Source organism: Eptatretus burgeri, chromosome 5, assembly GCF_056783735.1.
Source record: "Eptatretus burgeri isolate ZD-2024b chromosome 5, Ebu_testis_v1, whole genome shotgun sequence".
Lineage (NCBI taxonomy): Eukaryota > Metazoa > Chordata > Myxini > Myxiniformes > Myxinidae > Eptatretus > Eptatretus burgeri.
The window spans coordinates 66282736-66304788 of NC_140965.1; the positions used below are offsets into that span (position 1 = coordinate 66282736).

At 51.5% G+C, this 22053-nt stretch overlaps 1 protein-coding gene across 10 annotated transcripts in view; it reads left to right on the plus strand.

The window, feature by feature from the left end:
* The window catches only part of LOC147026600 (ras-specific guanine nucleotide-releasing factor RalGPS1-like), a 278462-nt gene that overhangs the window by 170428 nt on the left and 85981 nt on the right, over positions 1-22053 (plus strand). The gene's annotated exons all lie outside the window — the stretch shown is intronic.

Here is a 22053-nt window from a genome sequence, read left to right on the forward strand (position 1 = left end):
TTCGTCCTGTATGTATTAGCCCCACCACAAGTCTTCAACCACCGTTTAAAAAAAGACCATTGTGGTTGTGATGCCATTGCGGTTACCCTTGTACTTGAGTGCCAAAGAGCTTTATGTTGGCTCGGGATGCAGTTGAGGATTAAAAACTATAAGTTGAGAATCCTGGACACTAGAAGACATGGGGAGGTGGGGGAAGAGGGGTATGGGAGGAGGGGGGAGGTGATGGTGGGAATGAGCCCTGCATCCCTTGATGAAACTGTAGTTGTACTTTTTTTTTTTTTCTTTTTTTTTTTTAAATTGTAGTCCAAAGCTCATTGAAGAGCTTTACACTTTTCCAAGAAGCTACAAACTTCTATCATACTTCGGACAAGGACATTGGAAGATGAAAATGTACTTTTACAAGGATTAGATGAACATTGGTGGTCAAATGAACGTGTGTATATGGGATTTGAACCTGCAATCCCAGAATCTTTAGCCAAGTGCTTACGGTATTAGGAGTACCAAACAGGCCAACCCCCGGCTGCATGCACCTGTATGCCAGGTGGTTGAAGACAGATTTGTTTGTTGTGCATAGTTAGGTGAGTGTGGAACTGATTCCTGCCTTGTATCGGTCCCTTCTCAATGTACAATACAAAGGAATACTGTGTGTGTGAGTGATGAGACTGCAATGTGTTTTTGAATCTACGCAGTTCTCAGAATTGTTTTGAAATAACTCCTGTTGCTAAGGAACTTGTGGCCTGGCTCAGCGTTTTGAATTACCTGTGAATGATGGCTGCCTCGATACTTGAGGCTGTGGTTTGGCATCCAACACATGACGCATGGTCCTGCCGTGCAGTGTTGTTATGATACATCAGGCCCGAATACAGCCTCTGTCTGTTAAGTGCGAGTTCAAAAAGGCGTGTGAGGCACAGCCGTCTGTGTGCTTGTCTGACTGTTTCATCCCTCATCGTTCCAGACCTACCAGATGCTCTGACATCAGGCTGACCTTGCCACCAGTTGCTATGGAATATGCTGTTCTGGGGCTCAAAGGTTAATTTGAAGCCCAAGCTTTTCATAATGTTGATAAAGGCAGATACCATTTGTGTTGTGATGCATGCCCCGACGGTTGATGGTTCATTGGTTCACATTCAGCACCTCGCCGCTGGTTTCAACATTTCTGGGGATCCAGCAATGCCGCTGATGCTGTCGTCCCTCATGTTGGTTAGGCCATTAATTTGGAATTTGGCCAGTGTACAAATTTGCACAATGGTCTCCTCCTGCAAAATGACTGAATAAACACTGAATGACTTCATGGGGTATCCATGCCATCATTAGCAATCATTTCCTTCAGTTATAACAGTAGGATGTTTAAGTCCACCAAGTCAATGCTGGTACACAGGACCCTGACTTAATGTTCCATCCCATTGATGGCGCACTCATTGACGCAACGCTTAGCTTGCAAAGTACCAGGGTGATGGTTTGTAGTCTGGTTAGAAATCGCACACAGACTAGGCATTCAAGGGTGAGAGCACAACCTCTTAGCGACCCTGTCAGCCATGATAAATGATGTAGAGGTTTACTCGGTGGATTGTCAGAGCAATTCGGAAAGGTCCAATGCTCCCCCTTGAGTTACCTTTTACCCAATTGCATGAACCATCTGTGGAACTCGATCATAAAACCATTACCGTTGCAGCTTCACACAAGCCATCTTTTGTACCTGGTTAAGAAGGCCGATTTCCACGTAATAAGTGAAAAGAAAAGCATTTCCTTCAGTTATAAACTCAGTTGTTTTGTATCTCATATTCGTGGTTGCTGCACTTTTACATCTGCTACCTCACAGCCAATGCTCGTGTGATGCCACTATTTTTGGACCATGGTGGAGGACTGATCGATGTCACCAGATGCACAGTGACAGAGAATGAATGACATATCTTGAATATTTCCCAGCTATAGAACGACCTGAAGGTATAATTGGACTCTACCGCGTCGGTGTTATTAGTATTGTCGAGACTTGCAACTGTTAACTATTCGAAGAACATTGCAAGTTTTCAAGCACTTATTTTCCTTCCATTTTTATCATGCCAAGCGTGTCACACTCATTGATGCATTCCACAATATGATGTCGTGACCGTCACTAATTTTAATCCCGTAAAAATTCAAAACCTCGGAAAATATGCGTACATCGCTCCCCTATCAAAGACATTTCTGATCATTATATTCCTGATCCATTGTACCAGATTCTGTTGCAGAGTGTCGGTGCTGCTGAAGCAGTTTGTTGTCGAGAATTGTGCTCGGTGTTTTACAGTTTCCTTCCGAGCAGTGCTTGGGGCAGGAATTTTGAATTTAGTCACGGTGCTGGTGATAACTCGCCCGACTCTTCATGAAGGACACCATGGGATGGAACACACATTGATGAAACACCAGGATGACAGCTTATAGCTGGGTTGGGATCCTTATCCAGGCTAGACAGCTTAAAGGCAAGTATGCATAACTCTCGGCCACCCTTCCAGCATATATACATGTTGTCGTGTTTCGTCGGTTAACACCAGCCTGAACGGTTAGCCAAACGGTTTTAACTCGGAGGGGAACAGCTGAGATTCTTGGAGATTATTGCACGTGCGGGAAGGGAAACAATGAGGGCGTTTACCAGAGGCGTTCACCAGAACGGGAGCACACGGGTTTACGCTCGAACCCACAATGAATAAACAAACACAAGTAAATTCAACAAATGATGATTTGATAAAAATAAATCAAAGATTTATAATGAAAATATATCAAGAGTTAGGTATTGAAAAGTGAGGCAAAACAATTCTAATTTGAGACGTCTCCACTCGGTCACAAAAGCAGACAAGGGGAAAGATAAAAATAAAAAATTTTCCCCCTTTGTGCTGGCACTCAGCTTGTGTCCAGAGATGTCTTTTGAGAAGCCTCACAGTCGACGAGCCTTGAAGCCACTTCACGAGAAACGCGCAAAATGGCGTGGAGTCATGCTCCTCGTGGAAAACGCACCAGATGGCCAGAAGACTCTCTCCACGGCCACGCACACGAGACGATTTGTGCGGTCGGTCCTTAACGTCAAGGCCCAACAGCCGTTGTTAGAGCTCCTTCTCACAATCGAAGCCACCGACACTGCTCCTCTCTCAGCACCAGGCCCGCTCACAGCAAATGGCACGGCTTTCCTCTTCTATCCTCCAACAAGGGATACTGCCGAGTTCTACCTGAGACGCGCTCCTCCTCTTCTTCTCTTTCTCTCCTCCAAAAGCGCACAAACTTCATGACCAAGCTGAACAGTCAATGGCTAGCGTCTTGCTCTTGCACATGAGCCAATTCACACCACACGGACACAAGAAAGTGCAGCTATCTCGACTGTGCCAAGGAGAAGCAAGCGAGACCCTCTGTGTTCCAACTGTCGTCCCCACTCGATCATTCTCCCTCTTATCTCACACTCACCAATGATCAGCCTCGGAGGCGTGGCCTGTTGGTATGAAGCCAGGTCGGCGGGTTTTTTGCCTGCTCAGAAATGTTTGGACTCCGTCGGCAGCCGGGTCGGCCGTTGTTGTTGTTGTTGTTGTTGTTGTTGTTGTTATAAAGCGTGGTTCTTTTATTTACAGCTTTGTAAATGCAAAAACGTAGGAAAAGGTCACGGGGGCAATCACATACTGGCAGAAACTATCCTTAGGCCCTATCTAGTTAACACAGCACCACCTTCTGTGTGGTGACACATAAACTACCTTCAGCTCACAGTTTTCCCTACTTAAATTACATTGATGTCTCCTACTCGTCCACAGACCATGCTACACTACACAATCCTCTCTTTACGATGGGATTCCTCCATCTACTCCCACAATCAAATATATATATATATATATATATATATATATATATATATATATATATATATATTGTTGTGGTTACCAGATTCGCAAACCACCATTCAGGTCCCTTAGGTGAGGTATCTCGGTAAGTGCATGTGTAGTTAGGCCCAAACCCGTTGTCTAGTGGGAATACATGTCATTTATACGTGCTGCGACTCTTCAGGATAGCCGTTTTTCTTTTACTATCTTTATTTTGGACCAACCGCCATGATCACAACCACAACAACAACCACCAACCACAACGCCGCTTCACCACAACCGCCACGACCTTTACCGTCACAACTCGCCACCATCGCATCACCGTCATCTCGCGCCACTCATGGGCACCGATGCTGGACTCGTGTAGGGCGCACGTTGAACAGCGTGTACAAAATCACGGATTTTCTGCTTCAAAAACGGATCAAAAACGACACACGCCCACTTTTTGCCGTCCAATCGGTGAGCGAGGGGCGATTTGGCCCCACCTCCAGAACGATCGATATATGCAAATTTGTGGATCAAAAAGCCTTCACGCCCACTTTTTCTCGGGCCAATGGGGAGCGAGGTGAAAGGTCAAAGGGAGGGGGTCAAAGGCGAAGTTACGGGGGGGATAAAAGGACGGTGTTCGTCAGTCAGAAGGGAGAGTCGCAAAGGAGAGTCAGCAGAACGGAACGAGAAGAGTCAGCAGAACGAGGTCGGAGAGTCAAGAAGAGGAGAGTCGGAAGCAGAGGGTCAAGACTTCGCGGGCGGTGGAGCTGCTCGTCGTGTGCGTTGGAGTCGGAACGGAGGGGACGGAGCTGTGGAAAGGCGGCGACACCAGACGAGGGGGTGCTCGCGTCGTGCAGGAAGCTGCACCCGAGGGAGGCCGACAGCGCGACCTGGCCGAGGTGGAGACGCTCGTCGCATATAATAAAGATCCTCTATACCCCGAGCATCAGCAACCCCCTCCTGTTTCCCCCCGCGCTGAGATAGTGCGACCAAGGGGGCCCCATTCCCACCCCCTGCCAGGCACGGTCCACGAGGCCCGCGGGTTGCGGGGCCATCGCCGCTCCGCGTCTCATCACCAGACGGGTAGGCCCGACCCGGTCTCGGCCCCAGGCCTACCTCATTCTTGGGGGATTTCTTTTCCTTGGTTTTGGGTATGTGTTGTCGGCGCCGTCTGTGAAGTAGAATTGTATAAGTGTTGCCGTGTGCTCGGTAGTCGGTATTAGCTCTGCACTGTGTTTTCACTTTTATGTTTGCTTTTTGTGTAAATGGAATTGTGTTTTCTTTTTTGTGTGCATTTGGTGGAATTGTATTTGTGTGCTTCCCGTGTGCCGCGAATAAATGTGCTTTATTGTTGAACTGTTCTCCCGCTTCGCTTCGTCTTTTCCCCCATTGAACCCTCATCTTGCTTCACGTAAAGGGTTGGTAGTGGGCTGAGTACGCCCGATAATTAATCGAACCGTCGAGGTCGACGATAACACCGCTCGGTTATTCTGATAGTACAGAACGGGTCGCTTAAGTGGCCCGTGTCCGAAGTCGACCTGCGGCGAGGTGCGATCGCCCGGTCTACCCTCCGCGTGGGTACTTAGGTAGTTCGAATTTGGCGAGCAACCCTATCCCACGCGGGGGCTGATTGGCTCGATCGCGGTGAGACCGAAAGGTCCACCCGTGACTGGTTCCCGGCGTTAGTCCGAGAGGGTCACGACTGGATTGTCCGTCCGGTGGGCGACGTGCCGCGATTCGAGTTACGTGGCCGTCGCACGCCGGCGGGCGCGAAGACCGCAACACTGGTGTCAGGAGTGGGATACAAATTCATCGCCCTCCTCGCGGCACTGGTATCGGAGAACAGGAAAACGGGCTCTCCTGTCTCCGGCTAAATTTACGGGAATCGGTCCAGGGGTGAGAGAAGCGACCCCCGATTCCCTCCAAATTACGAGCGAGCAAATTAACCCTTCACGAGAAGCAAGATGGCGTCTCAAGGCGAGCGGGAGCCGGGGGTATTAGAAATGGATGTAGAATGTGTAGAATCCATGGTCCAGGATGGAATCCCCGAGCAGGAAATGTTGATTGTGCAGGAACACGGACTCGCCCAACTGAACCCAGGGCCCGAGGTGGGTGCGGCAGCGGCCGCGGTGTATGACACCTCCCCCCCCCTCTCCACCAAAACCCTTCCCCAACCCTTGCCGAAACGACTCAGCTGAGTGCATCCAACATGGCCCAGCTATGCGCCATGCTGGCGGCAATGAACGAAAAGATGAATGCGAAAATGATCGAAAAGATGGATACAAATACAAATGAAATGAAAAACGAAATGAACAAGCAAATAAACGGAATGGAAGCAAACATGAAGGAAGAAATGAAAGAGCTACGGGGTGAGACGCAGAACATGGGAATGAGCCTGAAAGGAAGCTTGGAAGAACTAAAAAATGAAAAAGGAAGTCGACACGATACGAGCGGAGGTGACCGGGTTAAAAGAGAAAGTAAAAGGAGTGGGAGTCGCAATGGAAGAAAGTAAACAAGAGAGGGTAAACGAAATAAAGACGGTGGTGGGAAAAATAGACAAAGTAGGAAAAGGATTGGGAGAAGTAAAACAGGGACAAGACCAAATAAAGGAGGAAATCGGGAGGAACACGATGGCGATAGAGGAATTAAAAAGAGAACAAGGGAAAATAAAGGAGGGATTGGGAGCCATGAAGGAGGACTGTGAGAAAAGACATCGGGAAATGACAGACAAAGTTGAAAACCTGCGAAAGGAGGTAAAAGCGGAGACACAGAAAGGATTAAAGAAGGTGGCGGAGGAATGTAGAAAGAGACATGAGGAGGTAATTAATGAAATGGAGCGGAAAGCCGGAGAAAAGACAGAGGAACTGGGGGAGCAGATAGGAAAAAACCGGGGCGAGACAGAAGAGCAGTTTAGGACAACGAGGGAGGAAATATCCAAGACAAATAAGATGGTGACACAGGTACAAGGGGAGGTGGAGCAAATAAGAGAAAAAGTCGGGGAACTGTCGTTAGGAACGATAGGGGAGGAAATAAATGGGGTAATAAAGGGGAAAATGGAGGAAATGGAGAAGAGACTGACGGATAGGGTGGAGGCCCGGTGTGAGAAGCAGGGTGGCCTCCTTCGGGAACAGGGGGAGAGGATATACTCCCTCGAGGCGGATCGTGCCCAGGGGGGGCCGGTGTCACAGGGCGGAGGAGGAGGCTTGCCCGATGCGGGGGTGAGCATGCCAAGCTTGGGGAGGGTAGAGACCGCGGGGTCTTTTGGCCTAATGGGGGTACCCGGAATGACTGTTCCAGGGGTGTGCAGAGTGTGAGTCCAATGGCTTGGGAGAATAAGCGGGACGACGCGGGGCACGGACAGACGCAGACAAGGGTGGTGGAGCCCCGGGCAAATGGCTCGGACCCTGCGGGAGTGAGGCACCGTTGGGACTGGGGAGGTACACTCCTCCCGGAGTCCCTAGGGAACGGGAGGAGACCTCGAAAGAACCGAGGGTGCCGCTACCCCCGTACGATGGCAAGACGGACTTGAGGGCATATATGGCCCAGTTCCAGTGTGTTGCCAGAGGCAATGGCTGGAACGAGGTGCAGGGTGTGGCACAACTCACAGCGGCCCTGCGTGGCGTGGCTTTGGAAGTCCTGACCACGGTACCCAGTGAGGCGGCGACCCTGGACGACCTCCATTCGGCCCTAAAAACCGATTTGGCATGGACCAGCAGAGCGAGCTTGTTAAAGCTCAGCTCAACGGGCGCAAACGACATCCCCAGGAATCACTGGGAGAATTGGCACATGACATTCGCCGCTTGGTGGGGATCGCGCACACCAACATGCCGCCGGAGTACCGGGAGGAGATTGCCCTGGACCATTTCCTTCGAGCAATAGGGGGCACCGATGTCGGAGCATTGCTCACCGTATGGCGCCCGGACAACCTCCAGAAGGCGGCTGATACTGCTGCCTGCTGGGAGGCAGCCAGAACGCCATTGGGAGGGGCTGGGCGCCATGCGGTGGCAGTCCGACAGGTGGACCCCGTGCACGACAGTGCGCTGGGAGCCGGGGCAACCCTGGGCGACCAAGCGCGAGTGGAAAGGATGGTGCAGGGCATGTTCGACCGCCGGTTCGGGAGACCTGTGGAGAGGCGGTCGGGCCCGGGAAGGGCGGGAGATGGGCCATCGGGGGTACCCCAATTCGGAATGGAGGGGTATAATTCGGCGTACTGGAGGCAAACACCTTACCAGAAGAGGTGTTATAATTGTGGCGCAGGGGACCACCTGCAGCGGAGGTGCAACGCCCGCGCAGGGAAAGGCCCCCGCGAAGAGAAGAGCCACGGCCCCCTAGACCACCAACTCCGCCCGGGTCAATAGGGATAGCCAGGCCCAACCATCCCCCCACCAGTCCCCGGGAAACTAAGAAGTGCCGAACATGTAGGGCCGTGTTCGGCAGACTCAGACGGAGAAGAGCCCTCAGAACTGCGACAGGTCATCAGTTGTGGCCAAATTGGCAAAGGTAGCTTAACAATTCGGTGCAAGATTGCCGGCGTAGGGGTAGACGCCGTGGTGGACACAGGAGCAAGCGCCACGATCATCAGCCCTGTGGTCCTTGATTCGAGTGTAGACGGTTGGGATGAGATCCACCGTCTGCAAAACCATAGTTTGCAGCTAGCTACCGGGGCAACGGCCCCTATCATAGGACGTGGTTTCGTGTCGTTTAAATTGGGCACTGTGAAAACCAAGATAGAGGTTTGGGTGGCAGAGGTGTACGACCCATGTCTAATAGGGTTGGATGTGCTGACGGCCGGTGGTTGTAAGATCGACTTGGGCCGGGGGGTCATGCAGTTGGGTGGTGAGGAGTTGCCGTTAGGAGGCGTGAGCACGGATGAGAGGGTGGAGCTGGAGGCTCCTGACTCCGTGGTCATTCCCCCGGGTGCCGAGGCGGTGGTCCCGGCCCGGTGGCGAGCACCCAACGTGGCAGGGCCCCTGCGGCCTAGCGGAACTACCGGCAGGGCCATCAACCCCGGGCTTAGTCGTGGGCCGCACCCTGGTAAGTACCGACGGGCCAGTAGTGCCCGTACGGGTGATAAATGTTAGCACGGAACCACGCACTATCAGGAAGGGCACGAAGGTGGCAGATTGCATCCCAGTAAAAGAGGTCGCAGAGCTGAGGGACGATAACGTCGAGCCGGACCGGCCCCAGAAGGAGTCTCCAGACTCGATTAGGAACTGGCCCGGTCCCATTTGTGAGATGGTAAATCGGAGTAGTGTAGATTTGGAGGAGGCCCAGCGGGAGGCCTTATACAAGCTGGTCGACCGACACATCGGGATCTTCTCCTTGTCACCCGAGGATATTGGACGTACGGGCCTGGTGCAACATCAGATCCACACCAATGGGGCCCGGCCTGTCCGTCAGCCTGCTCGAAGGCTCCCATGGAGCAAAAGAGAGGAGGCTGATGAACAGGTTGAGAAGATGCTCAATGCAGGTGTCATCGAGCCCTCGGGAAGTCCTTGGATGTCACCAGTTGTGCTGGTTAAAAAGAAGGATGGGACCACGCGTTTCTGTGTGGACTATCGCCAGCTGAACAACGTGACACTCAAAGACTCCTATCCCCTGCCTAGAATTGACGATACCCTCGACGCCGTTGCAGGCTCTAAATGGTTCTCAACTTTGGACCTCAAGAGTGGGTATTGGCAGGTGGAGATGGATAAGACGGGGAAGGAGAAAACGGCATTTTCCACAGGGAAGGGACTGTATCAGTTCACTGTGATGCCGTTCGGTTTGTGTAACGCCCCCGCCACCTTTGAGAGACTGATGGAGCGTGTACTCGGCGGCATGCCGTGGCAGTCATGCCTGGTGTATCTGGATGACGTCCTGGTACACGCTAAAACATTCACCCAGGAGATAGCCAATTTGGACCAGGTGTTTGGGCACCTCAGGCAGGCAGGGCTGAAATTGAGCCCAGAGAAATGCACTTTGTTCGCGACAGAGGTGGCCTATCTCGGACACGTGATAGGCCGCGAGGGGGTGAAGACCGACCCCGGAAAAATTACAGCGGTAGAGGAGTGGCCCGTACCTACAACTGTCAAACAGGTGCGGGGCTTCTTGGGACTTTGCTCCTACTACCGGCGTTTCGTGGCAAACTTTGCGGAGATAGCCAGGCCCCTTCACCGGTTGACGGAGAAGGGGTTGAGATTTAATTGGACGGAGGAGTGCCAGGAGGCCTTCCTCAAATTAAAGGGGTGTTTGACATCCGCACCTGTTTTAGCGTACCCCACCGATGACGGGATGTATACCCTGGACACGGATGCAAGCCAGGAAGGATTGGGAGCAGTCTTGTCTCAGACACAGGGGGCGTGGAAAGAGTGATCGCGTATTACAGTCGGGCCATGAGTAAGCCCGAACGAAATTATTGCGTAACTCGTAAGGAACTATTGGCTATGCTGTCTGCCGTGAGCCATTTCCACCCGTACTTGTACGGGAGGAAATTTTGGTTCGAACTGACCATTCCTCCTTGCAATGGCTCTTACGGTTCAAGGAACCGGAGGGCCAAATTGCAAGGTGGTTGGAAAAATTGCAGCAGTACGATTTCAGTGTGGTCCATAGAGCCGGTAAGGCTCATGGGAATGCCGATGCGCTCTCTCGACGCCCCTGTCTGAGGGAAAACTGCAAATATTGTACGAGACATGAGGAGAGGGACCAATTGGCAGACGCCTCCCCGAAACTCCCAGTCCGTGCGGCCCGGATGGTAGGCCCAACTTTGCCACTAACCGCAGGAGAGGAATTTGGTGGATTGGCATGGAGCACGGCCCAGCGGGAAGACCCCGTGCTAGGGCCAGTGTACAAATGGGTCCAGGAAAACAGGAGGCCCAGTGGGGAGGAAATCGCCCCATTCGGGGCGCGAACAAAGGCATACTGGGCTCAGTGGAGGACCCTAGAAATGAGGGACAACATCTTGTATCGCAAGTGGGTGGAGATTCCTTCTGAACAAACTTCTTGGCTGGTGATAGTCCCTGATGGGTTTAAGACCCAAATTTTGAAACAGGTGCACGGTACCCGCGCCGGCGGCCATTTGGGCAGGACCAAAACAAAATCTCGGGCCCGCCGGCGGTTCTATTGGGTTAACATGGGGCGCGATGTACAGGACTGGTGTCGAGCATGCGACGCCTGTACTGCAAAAAGGGACCGCCACAGAGGATGAGGGCCCCACTCCAACTACATCAGGTTGGGGCTCCCCTGGAGCGAGTGGCCATGGACATTTTGGGACCACTGCCCCCACTCGCCAGGGTAATAAGTACGTCCTCGTAATTATGGACTATTTCACCAAATGGCCAGAAGCCTTTGCCCTTCCCAGCCAGGAAGCAGGGGTTGTGGCCAAGGCCTTCGTAGAAGGATTTACATGCCGGTATGGGATTCCGCAGGAGCTGCACACGGACCAGGGACGAAATTTTGAGAGTGAATTACTAAAAGAGGTGTGCAGGCTCCTGGAAATTCGAAAAACACGGACAACGCCCCTGAGACCACAGTCTGATGGCATGGTGGAGAGGTTCAACAGGACCCTGGTCCAACAGTTGGCCCTCTTCACCGCCACTAACCAGGAGGACTGGGACGAACACCTTCCGTACCTCCTGATGGCCTATCGCGCGTCCCAGCACGGGTCTACCGCATGTAGTCCGGCGCTGTTGATGTATGGACGGGAGCTGAGAAGCCCCGTCGATTTATTGTGCGGTCCGACGCCTGAGCGGCTTGATAGGCCCCCGGGGAGGGCTATGCCCGTCGGTTGGAGGAGGGCTTGGAGAAGGTCCACGCCTTCGCACGACACCAGCTCCAACAGGCGGGCATAAAAATGAAGCGCAGGTACGACCACCGGAGCCAGGTGAGCAAATACCCACCGGGGGCAAAGATTTGGTTCTTTAACCCCCGGCGAAGGAAGGGCAGATGCCCGAAGCTCACCTCACCTTGGCAGGGCCCGGGGGTTGTCCTGGCGCAAGTCAGTGACGTGGTCCTAAAAATTAAAATGGGACCACGAGCCCTCCCTCGGATCGTCCACGCGGACCGCCTGAGGCCTTACAAGGGCGACCTTACGCCCTCATGGATATGTCTTGCCGGAGGAGTCGGTGCTGGAACAGCCGCTCCCGCAGAGGCGCAGGGCTCTCAGAGTCTTGCGACGAGTTCACGAGCCCAGTAGGAAGGGAGGAAATTCCCCCCCTGGGAACTTGATTAATGGGATTATTTGGAGACAGTGACTGACAGTGAGTGTGTAGAGGGGACGTAGTTTAGCTACGTAGTGTTAAAAGGAACGTGCTATAGTTTAAGGGACGACGTGGGAGCACGAGTTAGTTAGGGGATGTAGTTAGAAGGATGGCGGAGTTCAGTGGTGTGTGTGTTGAAGAGTTGGTGAGTTGTGAGGTGAGTACTTGTTGAGTGAGTGAGGCCAGCGGGTCTGTGTGAGTGGAGTGAATGGGGAATGCATGGTGCGATGAGTGATTGGGGGGAGGAGTGACTCCCGCCCAAGGGACCCCGGGGTCAGAGTAAAGTGAGTTAGGGGGTTAGTCAAATTGAAAAATGGAGGTCGTTTTGCTGTTGGTGGGAATGTAGGCTCGAAACCCATTTGGAGGGGTGCAGGAGCCCTGTTGACGGGCTTGGGAGCGTGGCTGCGAAAGGTGAGTATCGCTGAGTGGGTACCCCGGGCACCAGGCTAGTCGGCCGCGGTAGGCCAAGGGCCCATGGGGGGCCGGGATAGAGTAGTGGGCACGGGTGCGCCTGCTTGGTGCGGGGGCCCGGGGCGCCATTAGCCGCGTGGGCAGTGTTGTGGGCACGGGTGACCCTCGGAAAGGGACCCGGGAGGCCGGCCTGCCACGTGTGCGTTTCAGGGGAGGTGCCATGGGGGCACTCCCCGTGTTAGGGAGCTGGTAGGCTCGGAGACAGTGTAGTGCCCGGGGGTGCCATAGCGGGAGATTCGGCAGAGGGTCGTGCCTGCCAAAGGGAGCCACGTGTCCCAGCCAGGAGACCGTGTGAGGGCACGGAGAGAAAATTGGGGGGCGAGGCCCGAAATTGTGAGGACACCAACACAGGCGACGGGAATCTGGGTTGTTAGAACCAATAGTTTAAGCGAGAGGCGCTTGTTGAAAGCCCCGGGGTAGTTTAAGAGTTAATGGTTAGGGTAGATTAGGAGATGTACCCCTCCGCACCATCCATCCCCTCGCTCTCGTTGTGGGCCGCTGGACCCACTTTGGGTTAGATCGCTGAACTCTGGGGAGGCCATTCTGAGGCTTCGGTGGGCCTCGGCACAGGACGCTAGCTCTCCCTTGTTCCCCTCTGGGAAGGGAACGTAGGGGTTGGGAGTAGGCTAGGTGACAGGATAGGGTAGCCGAACAAGGACGATAAAGGGGGTTAGGGGACGATTTATAGTGGGGGAGTAAGAATAAAAACAACAAAAAAAATAAGTTGGGGCTAAATTGGTTTTTCACAAATTAAGGGAGTGGGTATGTACAGTGACAGGCAAAGGCGATAGTTGGGAGGGAGACAGGTAGGTAGGTCCGAGCCCGCCTTCCGAGTGGCCAGCACCACCGCACTCCCTCCACCAACCTCCACTGAACGGCAAAGGCTGGCCACTTCATCGGCTGGCCGTGTTTTACTTCAAGGCGGAGGCCGGCCAACCTCATCGGCAGCTGTGTGCTGCAAGGCCTGTGCCGGCCAGTTTATCTGCTAGCTGTTTTTTTCTTCGAGGCCTGTGCCGGCCAGTTCGTCTGTGGGCTGAGTTTGCCTGCAGCGGCCTTCTTCTGCGGGCTGTGTTTGCCTGCTTGCCTTTGCCATGCCATGCCCACTGCCCACGTTCACCAGCCCCGTTCAATTTTTGCTTTGCCCCCCCCCCTGTTCATTTCCATGTGCGCCAGGATCGTAAAAGCAACAGTTTGCAAGCTGCAAGAACTGCCCTGTTGGCAGCTACAACACGGGCCTGCAGTGGCGGCCCGTGCACCGTGTTTGTGTCCATGCATCCATTCGTTGTGCTCATTGCGTGTGCCACTTGAGCTGGCACGGAGACTGCGTTTGTGCAGCCCATGCACCGTTGTGGTTCACTGCATTCAGTTCAAACCGTTCATGCATCCATTCGTTGTGCTCATGGCGTGTGCCACTTGAGCTGGCACGGAGACTGCGTTTGTGCAGCCCAAGCACCGTTGTGGTTCACTGAGTTCAGTTCAAAAGGGAAGGCCTTGGACTGCGTGTGAGCAGCCAGCCACGTTCCCTGTCACCTGCATTGTTTTGAGCCAGAGACTGCATGCGGGCAGCCTGGCTCCCTGCTAACTGCTTTTCTTTTGCAGAGTTCAATGATCCTGGGCCATGGTTTAGTGTAAAATTTGTAAGTTAAGGTTAAGATGTACTGTACTGTAAATATGAGTGCGCCCCCGGCATGTATGTCTTAGCGCCGGCAATTTTATTTAAGTCGTCCGTGTGAGTGAGTTTGTTTAGGTAGTTACGCAGCCCTCAGGTTATTTATTTTGGGGACACGAATACCATGAATGTCGCACTCAGGGATCCGTAGGTAAAATGTACTAGGGGAAAACTACACATGATGGCACACGAAAATTTGACGACTCGGGACGAGTCTGTAAAAAGGGAAGGGGGTAGTGTTGTGGTTACCAGATTCGCAAACCACCATTCAGGTCCCTTAGGTGAGGTATCTCGGTAAGTGCATGTGTAGTTAGGCCCAAACCCGTTGTCTAGTGGGAATACATGTCATTTATACGTGCTGCGACTCTTCAGGATAGCCGTTTTTCTTTTACTATCTTTATTTTGGACCAACCGCCATGATCACAACCACAACAACAACCACCAACCACAACGCCGCTTCACCACAACCGCCACGACCTTTACCGTCACAACTCGCCACCATCGCATCACCGTCATCTCGCGCCACTCATGGGCACCGATGCTGGACTCGTGTAGGGCGCACGTTGAACAGCGTGTACAAAATCACGGATTTTCTGCTTCAAAAACGGATCAAAAACGACACACGCCCACTTTTTTGCCGTCCAATCGGTGAGCGAGGGGCGATTTGGCCCCACCTCCAGAACGATCGATATATGCAAATTTGTGGATCAAAAAGCCTTCACGCCCACTTTTTCTCGGGCCAATGGGGAGCGAGGTGAAAGGTCAAAGGGAGGGGGTCAAAGGCGAAGTTACGGGGGGATAAAAGGACGGTGTTCGTCAGTCAGAAGGGAGAGTCGCAAAGGAGAGTCAGCAGAACGGAACGAGAAGAGTCAGCAGAACGAGGTCGGAGAGTCAAGAAGAGGAGAGTCGGAAGCAGAGGGTCAAGACTTCGCGGGCGGTGGAGCTGCTCGTCGTGTGCGTTGGAGTCGGAACGGAGGGACGGAGCTGTGGAAAGGCGGCGACACCAGACGAGGGGGTGCTCGCGTCGTGCAGGAAGCTGCACCCGAGGGAGGCCGACAGCGCGACCTGGCCGAGGTGGAGACGCTCGTCGCATATAATAAAGATCCTCTATACCCCGAGCATCAGCAACCCCCTCCTGTTTCCCCCCGCGCTGAGATAGTGCGACCAAGGGGGCCCCATTCCCACCCCCTGCCAGGCACGGTCCACGAGGCCCGCGGGTTGCGGGGCCATCGCCGCTCCGCGTCTCATCACCAGACGGGTAGGCCCGACCCGGTCTCGGCCCCAGGCCTACCTCATTCTTGGGGGATTTCTTTTCCTTGGTTTTGGGTATGTGTTGTCGGCGCCGTCTGTGAAGTAGAATTGTATAAGTGTTGCCGTGTGCTCGGTAGTCGGTATTAGCTCTGCACTGTGTTTTCACTTTTATGTTTGCTTTTTGTGTAAATGGAATTGTGTTTTCTTTTTTGTGTGCATTTGGTGGAATTGTATTTGTGTGCTTCCCGTGTGCCGCGAATAAATGTGCTTTATTGTTGAACTGTTCTCCCGCTTCGCTTCGTCTTTTCCCCCATTGAACCCTCATCTTGCTTCATGTAAAGGGTTGGTAGTGGGCTGAGTACGCCCGATAATTAATCGAACCGTCGAGGTCGACGATAACACCGCTCGGTTATTCTGATAGTACGGAACGGGTCGCTTAAGTGGCCCGTGTCCGAAGTCGACCTGCGGCGAGGTGCGATCGCCCGGTCTACCCTCCGCGTGGGTACTTAGGTAGTTCGAATTTGGCGAGCAACCCTATCCCACGCGGGGGCTGATTGGCTCGATCGCGGTGAGACCGAAAGGTCCACCCGTGACTGGTTCCCGGCGTTAGTCCGAGAGGGTCACGACTGGATTGTCCGTCCGGTGGGCGACGTGCCGCGATTCGAGTTACGTGGCCGTCGCACGCCGGCGGGCGTGAAGACCGCAACAATATATATACATGACCCCCGATATTTGTGGGAGATAAGTTCCTTTAAAATGGCATGAATGTTGAATTTGCGAATGTTGGGGCATTGTTTCAATGGGAAAAAGGGGGATAGGTTTATATGTATAATTTTTTTTAATGCAAGGACAGAACAAATCAGGACCCAACATAACAAATGTAACAGCAGGAGAAAGAGGAAACACCCACAGCAAGGCGGATGGACAAAGTAGATGGAGACGGAAAAACAAGGGATTCAGGTAATGATGAGGTATAAGGGGGAACGTAAATGATGGACAATATGGATGTAAAATTTTGGGAGGGTGTGTGTGTGTGTGGTTAACAGGTACAGAAAAGATCATGATTTTGGATGACTTGAGATAGTGGTGGATGAACAGTTATATTGAAGACCTAGAGGGAAGAATGAGATTGAAGAGAGTATGAAAGGTGGTTCCGCAGGTGCGGGAAAAAGTGGAATAAATGAGTGCAGGTGAGTAGTGGTTCAGGATTTAGGCAGTTTCACGAGGAGCGGGTTGCTGGTTGACCATGTGCGTCCTCCAGATACTTTGGGGGAGGGGGAGCATCTAGCTTTGGAGGCCGACTTTGAAATGTGGCTTGCCCAAGAGAGATCATGGCTGAGAGTGAGACCCAAGAGTTTGAGTGACTGAACCCTCTTTGAGATGGTTGTTGAGAAAGTGGATGGGAGGGTTTGGTGTGTGTGTGTGTGTGTGTGTGTGTGTGTGTGTGTGTGTGTGTGTGTGTGTGTGTGTGTGTGTGTGTGTGTGTGTGTGTGTGTGTGTGTGTGTGTGTGTGTGTGTGTGTGTGTGTGTGTGTGCGTGTGCGTGTGCGCGTGCGCGTGCCGTGCGTGTGCGCGTGCGCGTGCCGTGCGTGTGCGCGCGCGCCATGCGTGTGCGCGCGCGCGCCATGCCATGCGTGTGCGCGCGCGCCATGCCATGCGTGTGCGCGCGTGCCATGCCATGCCATGCGTGTGCGCGTGCGTGATTGAGAGATTTATCAGGATTGAAAGACATGTTTCAAGTGTTTGACCATTTTGTGATTTTGCCAAGGTCTTTGGAGAGGGAAGAGGCTGCTGCCTGTCTGTTACAAGGATGAGGCACACGTCACAGCAGAGTGTGGGGTCATCAGCAAAGAGATAAAGAGGCTTTTCCAGAGAGTCAGTGAGATCATTGATGAATATTGTGAATAGGATGGGGCTTAGAACACTGCCTTTGGGTGCTCCAGCCTTGACAAGGAGAGGAGATGAAAGGGTTCCATTGAGAGCCACATGAGAGTGGAGGAAGTCAGTCATCCAAGAGTGGAGTTGTCCTTGGATTCCATAGGCAGAGAGTTTGGAGAGTAAGGCGGGATGCCAGACCATCGAAAGCTCGAGATATGTCCAGAGAGACGGCTCTGATCTCATGACTGATATTGAGGACCTTCATTTATTGTTGGGAGGGTAGAAGTAGCATGTCCAAGGTGGATTGACCAGGTCTGAATCCGAATTGATGATCTGAGATGAGGCTGTTGGAGAAAAGGAATGATTTTATGTCAACCACAATTATGTATTCCATGACCTTGCTGCTGATTGGAAGTAAGCTAATTGGTCTGTTGTTAAAGGGATCCATTTTTTGCACCTTTATTATGTAGTCCAGTGATGTTGGCTGATTTCCAAGCAGATAGAAGATGACCTCGTGTATATGACAGGGTGAAAAGGGCACAGATAGGAAGTACAAGAGCAGAAGAACAATTTTTTCGGATACATTAGCTGATGCCGTCTGATCCAGATGCAGAATCATTCGAGGGTTGCCAGAGACTTTTCCACCTTCTCATGTGCAAAAGACAGAATTCAGGAGCAGTTGGTATGACTGGGAAGGGTGGTTACAGAGAGAGGGGTTGGGGACACAAGATTATGAGAGCAAACACAGAATTGAGGCATTCGGCCTTTCTCACGAACTAAGTCGGCTGTGGTGCCATTTAAAGTGAGGGAAGGGATGGAAGAGGAACACACGCACCAGAGGTCGACTTGACAAGGCACCACCAGGTTTTAGAGGAGGGAGACAAGTTTTAAAGTTCATTCTTGAGATTGGACACATGTTTTCTGGCTCTCCTGAGAGCAGACACACTTGTTGCAGATTTTGTGGAATAACTTGAGGTTGCCTTCAGTTGGATTTGCCTTCCAGGAGGAGAATGCATATTGTTTAAAGCAACTGCCTCACCACAAGATTCAGAGGACCAAGAGCAGGAGGATGGGTAAGATAACTGAAGACTAGATTGGATGAATCTGCATAAGAGAGGGCAGGTGTCAATGGAAGAATTCACAGGCTGAATTAACATCAGGGGCAGTAGATATCGAAGACCAGACCAGTTTGCCTGAGTGAACTGCCAGACTTTTGCCTGAGTGAATTGCAATCCGGAGGTACTGGAGTATGCACAGTGGCTGTGCATATGCATAATTACAATACGTATGAAAAAAATTGTTCATAAACAGGAATCGGTCGGTTTCCAATGATGATTGACTTTGCCACATTCTGATAACCAAAAGATGTGCACATGCTTACTCACGTGACTCAAAGTGGCTTGCTCCAAATGGCCACGTGCATCTCGGCTTGAGAGGGCTTGTGGACCACAAGCGAAACATCGCCTGAAGAGAACTCTTTCCAGTTTGTTTGTTTTTTAATTTTGAGAGCCGAGATGACTCGCACTTTGTTAGATTGGTTGGCTGTGCTGTGCAGCTGAACGATGTATTGTCCCAACCGCATCAATTTAATGATATTGTTACGGCTGTGGAAATTCGCAGAACACCATATAGGTCCTTAGTTCAGTTATGCCGATAAGTCTGTGTTCAGTTAGATTTCCCCACCATTGTCGAATGGGATTTATTCGTGTCACCCGGGCTGTGATCTTTGAGTTAGCCGTTTTTCTTTTACTATCGTTATTTTGGACCAACCGCCATTACTACCACCACAAAGTTCCACCAACCACAACAACCATGATCACCACAACCACCTTCTCGTCAACCGCAAAAATCCCCACAGACAACGAACAGCCGCCTTCACAACAACCACCTTAACCACCACCGCCAAACCACACCACCCTCACTACCACCACAAACGCCAGCCACACCACCATCCAGACCACCACAAAATGCCAGCCATGCCACCATAACGCCAACCACACCACCACCGCATTTCCACCTCAGCACGGTTGCGAGAAGCCTGGCCTTCATCGGGGGAGAATGGACAACGGCCTCACCCATCCCCCCAACGACAAACATGTGCGGAAAAAACGAAAGCTATGGCAAAGGTAAAATAAAGGCCCCGATTTGGCGAGGAAAATGCCCTGCTTCTGGAAGCTTTGCGCGTGTGCTGGAAGGGAGGGGGGTGAGGGGGAGGTGCAAGGGCCTTGGAGATAAAAGTGAGCGCTGAACGCAGCGAAAGGAGTGTGTCGTCGAGGAGAACCGTGTGTGTGTCGTCGAGGAGAACCGTGTGTGTGTCGTGGAGGAGAACCGAGTAGTGGGTCGTCGAGGAGAAGCGAGTGGAGAGGCGAGTGGAAGTCAGTCGGTGGAGGTCTGGGCTCGTGTGAGAGTGTGGAGTTGTGGGCAGCCTCGCTGGAGCCTGGAGTCTGGGGTCCCCGCAGTCGGTGAGGAGCTGGAGAGGGTCCAAGAGGGACGCCCAAGCAAGTCACCACGAGGGTGGAGTTAACCTGCGGCGGCCTCTTGGAGTTCATTCGGTCAACCAAGCTCCTTGGACAGAAAGACCCTAATGGGTCTAGTCTGACCTCCTTGTCTTTGAGGGGGTCTTTTCCTTGCTTTTATTTGTGTGGAAATTGTGGCGCCGTGTCCCGTTAAGTAGAGAAACTGTTAAGTGACTGTACATGATTAATTATAGACGGTTGTAGCGCTTCGCCTTGCTTGCGTCTTGGTCTCGTCCCGCATTCGTCACAAATCAACTGCATGCATGTTTCACCAATTCATTGCATGATTGTTTGTATACGTGTAAAATAATAAATGTGCTTATTTGAATGTGAACCTGTTTGTCGTGTCATTTTCCCCGTTGAAACGCCATATTTCATTTCGGAATGGTAGCGGGCTTTTTGATAGCCAATAAAAGAATCGGGTCCAGCGAGGTCTCGCGATAATACCCCGCTCGGTTATCCTAGAACGGAACGAACCGCTTCAGCGTTTCTTGCCCGAGCAGACCTCGCTGAGGTACGGTCTCTCGGTTCGCTGCCCGCGCGAATAATTAGGTATATCGACAATTCGGCGATTGACCCTGTCGCGCGCGGGTAGAATATTGACTAGGCCGTGGTGTGCGCTTGGAGCACATCCGTGACTGGTTTTCGGCGTTGTTCCGGAAAGTTGCGACTGAATTGTCCATCCGGTGGGCATACGGCCACAATTCGGCTAAAAGCGGCTGTCCGCACGCCGGCGAGCGCGAATTCGTAACTATACATATACAGGGTGTCCCAAAAAAAATACAACTTTTCATCTGCAAAGAGGATGGTCATAACATATGTATATATTTTTAAAGATATATGGCTGGATAGAAAGCTAAAAGGTTGAAGTTTATTGTACCAATGTCAAAATTGCCAGTAAAATTTAAATTTTGGTATAGAATTGTCGTTTTCTTTTAGACCACATGTTTGAGGTTGACTCCACGTTGTCCGATCACTGCCTGCAAATGTGTTGTCATGTTCTCCATCACTTTGGGAAACGTTTCCTGAGGAATGTACTGGATTTCTTGGTGGATGTTTTCCTTCAGCTGATCAAGAGTCTGAGGCCTAGGGTTTCCATAGATCCTGTCCTTGAGATACCCCCACAAGAAGAAGTCTGGAGGAGTAAGGTCAGGGGAATACGGTGGCCACTCAACGTCTTCGTCGAGGGAGATAAAGCGGCCCTCAAAATGTTGGTTGAGAAAACGCCTTGTTTGGAAAGGCATGAATGTCTTGGCGAAGGATCCTCTGAATGGTGCTCTTATGAATGTTTGTCTCGGCAGAAAGTCATCAAATCGATTTTTTTGGACTCTGAACGACCGCCTGTCTCACCATTTCCACATTTTCTTCACTACGACCTGTCCTCTTCCGACCACTGTGACCCTTGTGAAGGTCACAGATGGTTCCCACATTGGTAAACTTTACGATGGTGCACTTTATTGTCTGAAAGTTTGGTGCATGGCGCAAGTGGATACCGAAATGTCTCGAGTAAAGACGTTGCACCTGCATGACACTTTTCGTCTGGTGCCAAAGTTCAACAATTTTCGTCCGTTGTTGTATGGTCAGTCTTGGCATTTTTTCTGGCGCTTGCTTGGTATCAAAATAAACTTCAGGGTCTCTGCAACAAGAAATGAAGCATTAGTGACAAAATTACTGCTTTTTTAGGATCAAACGAAGCATTTGAAAAGTTGTAATTTTTGGGGGGGAAATAATGTAATAACACTTTAATGCGACCATAATGGTCGATATGTATATATATATATATATATATATATGTATGTATGTATGTATGTATGTATGTATGTATATATATATATATATATGTATGTATGTATGTATGTATGTATGTATGTATGTATGTATGTATATATATATATATGTATGTATATATGTATATATATGTATGTATATATATATATATATATATATATATATATATATATATATATATATATATATATATATATATATATATATATATATATATATATATATATATATTGTTACGGATTCGCGCTCACCGGCGTGCTGACGGCCACGTAACTCGAATCGCGGCACGTCGCCCACCGGACGGACAATCCAGTCGTGACCCTCTCGGACTAACGCCGGGAACCAGTCACGGGTGGACCTTTCGGTCTCACCGCGATCGAGCCAATCGGCCCCCGCGTGGGATAGGGTTGCTCGCCAAATTCG